This window comes from Diabrotica virgifera, chromosome 9 (assembly GCF_917563875.1).
Source record: "Diabrotica virgifera virgifera chromosome 9, PGI_DIABVI_V3a".
Classification (NCBI taxonomy): Eukaryota; Metazoa; Arthropoda; class Insecta; order Coleoptera; family Chrysomelidae; genus Diabrotica; species Diabrotica virgifera.
Genome location: NC_065451.1, coordinates 122,237,050 through 122,246,863, shown reverse-complemented (window position 1 = coordinate 122,246,863; position 9,814 = coordinate 122,237,050). Strand labels below are relative to the sequence as shown.

Sequence of the window (9,814 nt, the reverse complement as noted above, 5' to 3'; positions counted from 1 at the left end):
AAGAGGTCTTGTAAGAAAAAGAAGTACAAAACTCTTTTTTTACTTACGTCAATTGTTAAAAAAGTACCGCTACAAAATTGAGGTGTTAACATTTGCATCTTGTGAAAATAACTTTTGGTTGGATATCCTCCGTACAACCCCAAACAGCAAAAACAGAAAAATGGCCACATTACACGTTACACAAACACAAAAAGAATTTTTTCATGGTATAGGTATCACCCATCCATTGTTGGCCTAGTAGAAACAGCTGACTGACAAAGTCGGATATTTAAATCTGCTTTTATCTGTTCTGCGTTGACGTATGACATCTGACATTAAATTCTGAATAATTTTAACATTTTTGAAAGAAAAATTAAAAATTTTTAAAAAATTTTTAAGGAAATGTACCTTAGATGTTTGTACTAATCAACTAATAAATTAATTGATAACATGATTGATTTAAAATCAATCATGTTATCAATTAATTTATTAGTTGATTAGTACAAACATCTAAGGTACATTTCCTTAAAAATTTTTTAAAAATTTTTCATTTTTCTTTCAAAAATGTTAAAATTATTCAGAATTTAATGTCAGATGTCATACGTCAACGCAGAACAGATAAAAGCAGATTTAAATATCCGACTTTGTCAGTCAGCTGTTTCTACTAGGCCAACAATGGATGGGTGATACCTATACCATGAAAAAATTCTTTTTGTGTTTGTGTAACGTGTAATGTGGCCGTTTTTCTGTTTTTGCTGTTTGGGGTTGTACGGAGGATATCCAACCAAAAGTTATTTTCACAAGATGCAAATGTTAACACCTCAATTTTGTAGCGGTACTTTTTTAACAATTGACGTAAGTAAAAAAAGAGTTTTGTACTTCTTTTTCTTACAAGACCTCTTTTTTTATTTTAGCATTAGCTCCGATGATGACATTTATGTCGAAAGCGCTCAGCTAAAGAAATAAATTATTTACACACTTTGATATACTACATTTTTTATTTCCTCTATTCATTCAAGTGTGTACAAACTTATCAGTCTTTCAACTATTTTCTTATTTTTTACCTTACCAAAATTATAATGAAAACTAGCACATTAAAATTTTAAAACGTCGCTCCTGAAAATTAGAACTTTTCGACTTGTAACGTTCTTCTTTCAAACCAACGATATTCATAAATCATATCCGGATACAAAGGTTTGGATAGCATACTATTGGACAAAAAGCATTTTAATAGAAACGAAAACGAAATTAGTAAGATGGAAAAATATATAGAGGAATTATTCCGTGACCACAGACAGGAAAATATATGAAGATAATCAAAGTAAAGACGAGGGAGCCGAAATAACAAAGTCAGATGTTATGCATGCAATAAAGTCCACGAACAAATAATAAAGCTGCTGGTCCAGATGAAATACCAAGTGAATTGATAAAACTGGAAAATGAAAAAAATATAGATCTTTTAGTCCAACTATTTAACACAATCTATTCCACAGGAAGCATTCCACGTGAAATGCTGACATCAACATTTATTTATTTACCAAAGAAAGTAAATGCTAAAGAATGTAGTTATTATCGAAAGATCAGTTTGTCACATACCTTAAAAACTCTGCTAAAATCATCTATAATAAAATATATCCATAATAGAATATACCAGTAGTTAAATCCTATTGTCCAAAAAGTAAAGAACGGGAGCGACACAGTTATAACTGATCAGGACATGATGAATTACTCTATTATAGGGCTAAATTGTTTTGTGGATACTTTTAGATGCCATGATTTATCAGCTATGCATCCCCTCTCTAGAAGGACTGCATCAGAAAAAAATATTGATGTCCTTTTGAACTTATTAGATGATCATGAAAATTTTTCCAATAGGGTTAAATAAAATAAATTTAATATAAAGTTATGCCGTTAACAAAGAGTAATGTAGTAAAACTGTACAACACAGCTTGTACAAGAAAACCGCAATGGAAATGATATGTACTTTTCTCCAGAGTTGGCAGCAGCTGTCCTAATACATGGTGTGATGTCTTCTCCAACACTTGGTCAATTTTTAATCAAAATTGCTAATGGCAATACCCTTTCGGCCTTGATCAAAATTTCAACATAACATTTGCTTTCATTAAAATGATTATTCAAGACAATGACGATGGACCTCACTATCAAGTAGCCGAAGTAGATGCAAGTAAGTTACATAAAGAATTCTGTACCGTAGCTGAGGACCCATCTTATCTACCTGATGAAAGTAGTGATACAAATGAACTGGAAGAACAAGAAGAAATTGTAGAAATACGAGACACTAAGGAAAGAACAAGAAATACTCATAATTGCAAGAAATACGTTGGAAATCAGAAGAAAGCTGCTGCTGAAAAATACCTGTCAGCCACCAATACATTTGTTCGAAAAAATTAATAGATACGTAAAAAGTAGTGCAAACAGAATATATCAGTTGAGAGTCGTGCTCTAATTCACTCACAATTTTGGAATGGTACCATCGAACTTGACAAAAAAAAAACAATTTATAGCTAGCTGCTTCGAAGAAGTTCCAGTTGAGCTAAAGTTTTTTTTGCGTAAATGGCAAGAGGCTCAGTGTGTGTCGTACTTATCTTCTTAACATCTTAAATACTTCACAAACCTATGTTTTGTATTTTGACAACGGCACCCGATTTGGGCGTCGAAACGTTAATAAAAATCATTTTTTAATAATATTGTGGCTTATTTCCCATTATAAATAGTTAAAATTGTAAAAATGCCACAAGAAAATGGCTTCAGAACAACATTAAGAAACCTATGTACTTAATGCATTATGGAAAAGATAACTTGGGGAAACTGTAAGATCTGCTCAATGAACCCCTCTAACAAAATATACACAAATGTAAGAAACAATATCAGAGAGCACTTACAGAAGTACTCGGGTATATCGCCTAGTGAGAACAATAGTGGCGAAACCCGAAAATCAACGTTTTTGAGTTAAGTCCATCAACCGACATCTAAATATGCCCTCTTTTATGTGCAATATTGGCGAACCGATATTTAATTTCCTTATTTACTAGAGGGCGCCTACATGCCTTCAGGGTATTGTGAATTTGTCAAATATTTTGATGCATTAACGACGAAATGTCAGTTCTTAAATTGTCTTCTTTAACGACGTAACGAAACTTTATATCAACACTGGCGAATCTCTAATTACGCCGTGCTTCCACATATTTGAACATTGAACTATTATCTTTGAAAATAGTAGTGCAATGTGCAATAGTGACGAATGTGCACTTTTGTCTGTGTGGTATTTTTGTTTGTGTGATTTTTTTAAACAACTTCTTACACAGAAACTCAGTTTCAACCGGTCTGACTTAGAAATAGAAAATCGTCATCGTCAGAGCAACATACGCTAACGTCATTTTTAACGAATATGAGTTAAGCCTATTATTGGATTCGTATTGAGAAGGCGCATCTACCAGTGCTACACGTTTTAAAAAATAACCACTAGAGAGCGCTCTACCTTAACAAATGTAACAGCCCACATTGTCATTTGGTCAGTAACACACCATATCGTCAGTTATTTCAATGCTTCTGTTCATTATTTGCTGTGATCTGAGTTTTGCATCGAGATTTTAGAATTTTGGTAAGTACAAAGTTTATTTTAAGATTAATTTCTTACATTTCCATAAAAAATCAATTAATTTTGATATATTTTCTGTTTGTGATGGTCGTAATTTCATTTATTTTAAAACGTTAGTTCGTAATTTGACATTACGGGAAGTTACATACAACCCAAATTGACAATAAGGTATGTTGTTTGTTTAACATAGTACGACGTCATTGGCAGTTAAACAAAATCTAAATTATACAGTGTGTTGTATGGTAAATTAGAGATGAAGAAATATTATAGTAAGTTTGATTGATTGGTTTTTAAATTAATTATTGTGTATTATTCGTATTAAATCTCTACCTATATTTTTAATAATCCAATTATTCTTTTTTGTCTTTACAGAACATTGAAATATCTTGTGGTAAAAGATGTCTAGTGGAAGTGATTACAAACCAGTTTCGGATGAATCTAGTGGAAGTGATTACAACCCAGTTTCGGATGAAGACAATTTGTATGATTCCGATGAACTACTGGAATGATTGCAGACGTATAATCAGCTTAATCAGCTTAAACCCTCAGCTACTCTCAGACGCAAAAGTAACAGCAGCCTAAAGACAGACGAATATCAATCCTCATCACACGGTAATAATAATCTCCATCTCACTACAAATGATGTTGATTTATTAGAAGTCAGCAAGGATAATATTTCTCAACAGACGTCAGACTGCTTAGGAATTGTACCAGTGCTTTGCAATGATAGTACTAACTTAAATCAATACGTTGAAGATATAATTAATGCTGAGTTTGTTTACATGGACAGAAATACTAGTTTAGAAAAAGAAGTCAATTCGTCAGCTGATTCTGAGATAATGAATGTAAATTCTCTCTTCTCTGAAACCTCAGACGTTTACTCAAATATTATACAAACATCACCTAATACTAATAATATAGATAATGCAGAGAACAATACTGAACAAAAGAAGTCTGAATATGTCTTTTCAACCAAAAAACGTTTAACAGCTCGCAATAATCGAGAAAAAGGAAAAGAATATATCGGATTCCGTAGGTTAGACAAAAAGTCTACAAACAAAATTGTCCAAGATGTCAAGCGTGGAGCAAGGCAAATGGGAGTTCGTTGTAATCTTCAGGGTTGTGGAAGATACAAATTAACCAGGAAGTGTTACTCTATATCTGATGAGAAGAGAAAAGAACTTTTCGAATTATTTTGGTCTTGGTCTTGGGACAGTAAAAAAATGTACTTTCGTACTTTAGTTGAAAAGAAAAACCCGAAACGTATCAGGGGAGGACCAAACTCTGGAAGAAAGGTATCCCTTTTTTATTTTCTTAAAACTGACAACGAAAAAATTCCCGTTTGCAAGAATATGTTTCTGTCTACATTAGGATTAACTGAAGATGAAGTACGTCGTTCGCTCAGTAAAGAGCATGAGAGTAGAAATAGTAACAGGGATGAGCCAGAGCCATTTGAAGACATCTCTAATGACGTTGAAAATAACTTGCAAATAAATGACGTAAGTAATTCGCAACTAAGTGGGGCCGATTCTGGTCAATCAAGGCGCGCTAGGCGTAATAGGCAGATATTTGGAAAACTTTTTATCCAAACTACCAAAACTTCCTTCACATTATTGCCGCAAAAATTCTAAAAAGCAATATTTACAGACAGATATTAGGTCTAAAACTCATCTTCATGAGATTTATGTTAAACAATGCACAGAGGACATGTAAGCAGAGCTCAGTTTAGTAATACTCTAAAAAACATGAATATTGCCATTTATATTCCAAGAAAAGACATGTGTGACAAGTGCTATGCTTATAATTGTAAGAATATCACAGAAGAAGAGTTTTTGGAGCACAGAGCTCGAAAAGAAGAAGCTCAAAATGAGAAACTGAAAAGAAGAAGCTCAAAATGAGAAACTGAAGACAAAAAAAGGCCATGCATGGAGAATATCACACAATTTGCTGTGACCTTATGAAAGTCCAAACCATAAAATTTATTAGAAATAGAAATATAAATATTTATTCATCCTTTCAAGACATTTTTACAAATGTATAGGACAGGTCATATACAGTAATATAACTGTTACAAGCTAACATTTTTCAGCTACACAATTTTTTATAGGTACCTAACACCTAACACATATTATAAAATAACATATTTAGACTAACATTTTTAGACATTTTAGACTTTGTATATACAAAACAATTTATACATAAAAAATAAAATAGTTTAAAATAGTTTATAGGCTATCGTCAAGGAATTCTTTGACTGAATAGTAGCATTTGGCTAATAATAAATTTTTGATTTTATTTTTGTAACTGTTAAAACTAGCAATCTCCTGCATTTCATCGGGAAGTTTATTGTACAATTTCATTCCCATAAATTTAAAACTATTTTCTAATCTTGATGTTTTAAACTGGGGTATTCGGAGCTTATTACAATTTCTTGTATGGTAATCATGTCGATGAGCATTAGTTTCAAATTGATTGAAATTTTCTTTGACAAACAGAAGAGTGTGGTAAATGTACAGACTATAGAATGACATGATTTTGTATTTTATAAACGTTGGTTTACAAGTTTCCCGAAATTTTAGCCCGAATATTTTTCGAATAATTTTTTTCTGAGTTACAAAATTTTTAGAGCTGTCAATAGAATTTCCCCATAGTAGTATGTTGTAACTCATATGACTGTAAACAAGGCCGTAATAGATATTGATCAGTGCTGATATCGGCATAGTATCTTTTATTCTAGAAACAGCATAAAACGATTTATTTAATTTTGTATTTATTGCATTAACTTGTTCAGTCCATCTCAAACGGCAATCTATATTTAAACCTAAAAATTTTGTTGTAACTGACGAAATAAGTATATCGTCAAATTTAAATGATAATGAGTATACATTGCTAAGAATATTTTGGGAATGAAAATATAAAAATTGAGTTTTATCAACGTTTACTATTAATCCATTTGCTTTGGACCAATCTACAAATGACCCAAAAACACCGTTGGATAATAATATAAGTTCCTCTTTAGTAGGCGCAGAGATCGCTAGTGCAGTATCATCTGCGTAAATAGTAATAACTCGAGATTTAATGTAATCAGGAAGATCATTCATAAAAAGAATAAATATAAGCGGTCCTAAAACAGATCCTTGAGGGACTCCTTTATCAATATTGAAAACTGTCGAAGCAGATTTCTGATATGAAACTAACATTTTTCTATTGCTCAAATAGTCTACTATCCACTCCAAGAAATCTCCTCTGAAACCTAGGTTGTAAAATTTATTTTTAATGAAGTTAAAATCCAGACAATCAAAGGCACGGGACAAATAAAAAAAAGACCTGCCACATGTCTTTCCCTGTCAAGATCTGTATATATATAATTTAAAAAATGACATGCAGCTGTCAACGTTGACTTCTTTGACCTAAACCCATGTTGATGCGGGGATATAATATCGAATTTATCGAAAAAACAAACCATTTTATTATATACAACCTTTTCAAAAATTTTTGATAAAACGCTCAGCACTGCTACCGGTCTATAATTCCAAATTAATCCTGGATCATTTTTTTTGTGTATAGGAATAACTCTTGCGCTTTTAAGTGCGTCAGGAAATTTGCCATTAGCAACCGATAAATTAATTAAGTAGCTCAAAGGAGCAGATAGAGAAAATATTCCCGATATTACGACTTTTATGGATATGTTGTCCAAACCAGTACTGGACTTGTTTTTAAGATTTATAATTGCGTCTTCAACGTCTTGATATGTAACGGGTGTAAAGAAAAAAGTTTTGTCCGAAATTTTAGAACAAGTACATTTTGTAGATCTAGACAAGCCAAAATATGATTCAAGATTATTTTCAGTTACAGTTGCAAAATATTCAGCAAAAACATTAGCGATATCCTCAGAAGATGTAATATCGCCACCGTCAGAGCTGAGAGTTATATTACATTTTTTTTGTTTTCTACCTGTTGCTTTATTTACCAAATTTCATGTTGTTTTAGATGTGTTATCTGATTGTATGATAAGCTGTTCATTAAATTGCTTTTTTGCATTTTTAATAAGTTTATTATAATTTCTTTTGGCTTCTTTATATGCCTTTTGAGAATTATTATTTTGAAGTTTTTTAGATAACCAATATACATTTTTTACATGATGACCGGCTTTCTTTACTTCTGCGGTTACCCATTTATTTTTACGGTTTTTAGTACTACTTCTCTGTGTTTTCACAGGACAATAAGCATTCATGTTAAAAGAAATTATATCTACAAACTCGTTCATGGCCAAATTAATGTCATTTTGACTATACACTTCATCAAAATTAAGTAAAGACAATGCATTTTGAAACTGAAATAAGCAATGATCTGATAAATCGCGATAACAATGTATCCTTCTTTCTGTTTTATGAAAATTTACATTATTGGATTCAATTGTAAGCGTAAAAATTTTATGATCGCTGAATTGACCCTCGTATACATTAGATTTACAAAAATCAATATTAACATTTGTTAACATCTAGTCAATTTTAGTGGATGATGTATGTCCTAATTTATATGTGAAAATCCTCGTAGGGTCCACAGAAGTAATTTTCAAGTTATAACTAACTATAACATCAAGTAAGATTTGTTTCTGCACAGAATTTGACAAATAATCAACATTTAAATCTCCGCATACGAAAAGGTCTTGATAAGAATTGCTACAAAATTCCAAAATATGTTGTAATTTAATAAAAAATTGATCAACGTTACCTCCTGCAGGCCTATAAATGCTTATCACACACACTTTGCGATTTGAACTCACAAAAGCTATGGCACAACACTCACAAATCATTTCTTCACTAAAACGAGATATATCTACCGGTTGATATTTAAGACCACTTTTCACATAAATACAGCTTCCTCCATGAATATGGGTTGTCCGACAATAATATGAAGCGTTTACGTAGTCATCAAGAACCATATATTGCATATTATCTTCTGAACACCAGTGTTCGGCTATACTTAAAATATCAGGTGATTCCTTCAATACCAATAGTTCCAAATTTATCATTGTGTTTGTAAGGCATTGTGCATTAAGCTGCACTATCTTTAAGAAAGTTTGATTGTTATTGGAAAGAGTCTCTCGTGGATTTAAACTTCCAAAAAAGAATTAGGTTGTCCCTGTTGCACATATGTTTTGTCAATCTGATCCCCTAGAAACCGTTTACCTAATCTAAAATTAAATCGTTCAAACGAAACGTTTTTTGGCCAAAAGGCAACGTCATATATTTGTTCTTTTAGCTCTGGTTTAACTCCTATCATGAACGATTTATTGTCTTTTCTATTACTAAGTGTGGGAAGTGATTTTATTTGCGGATCAGTGGAGTTTGCATGTTTCTGAAGAAATATCTTAACGTCTTCTGCAGTTATAGAGTCAGGAATATTGGATATGTATAACCATATTTTACGGTTTTTATTTTCTTCTTTGCCATAAAACATTTCGTCCCCGTCTCCAGTACCAAATTTCCTTTTGTGCTTCCTGATAACTTTGCGGAAACCATCGCTGTCCACATTGCTGTTGCCTGGAACGCCGGGAATAGATCTTAAATTATTATCTTCAGAATTTGTCGAATTTTGTCCTAAATTCTGATAGAATTCAAGCACACATTTTGTCTCGGCTTCTTCCACCGCTCGCGCTAATTTTTGATGAGAAACTGTTAAGTTCTTCCCCCCTTCTCTTGATGAGTTAGATCTCTTTGCAACATTGCTGTACGTTTCAACATTGTCGAATCGTTGGTCAGGTTTGGAAACGATATTATTATCAGTTCTAATTGTTTTGGAATTCCCTGCTTTTTGTTTGTTGTTAGTAGATACACTCATTAAATTGTGATTAGCTTCTTTCGTGTTTGTGTTTTTGCTGACCAACCTATCTTTACTTGAAAAATATTGAATATCGGATCCACTTTCTTCATTAATTCAATTTGTTTATTTAGAATAATAATTTTATCTCTCAGTTCATGTATTAGGCAGTCTTTTTGTTTAATTATGTAGGTAAAATTTTTTGGATCAATCTTACCGCCAGCAGTCTCCTCCATTGCGTCGAAGAATACAGCTTCCGGTATATCACATTGGTCACATTTAAAATCACTGACTGGATGATTTTCGTCAACGTTAGCACATTTAAAATGCATAAATGTATTTCATCCAATACATTTAATACCATTCACACATTTTCTGTTACACTTATAACAT

The 9,814-nt window shown here is 32.1% G+C and overlaps 1 long non-coding RNA gene across 1 annotated transcript; it reads left to right on the top strand.

Annotated features, from left to right (window-relative positions):
* The first annotated feature begins 554 nt into the window (after positions 1–554).
* Positions 555–963, top strand: LOC126892764 (uncharacterized). Its single transcript, XR_007700994.1, has 2 exons — positions 555–834; positions 894–963. It is a non-coding gene; the product is annotated as an uncharacterized LOC126892764 (long non-coding RNA).
* Positions 964–9,814: the final 8,851 nt, after the last annotated feature.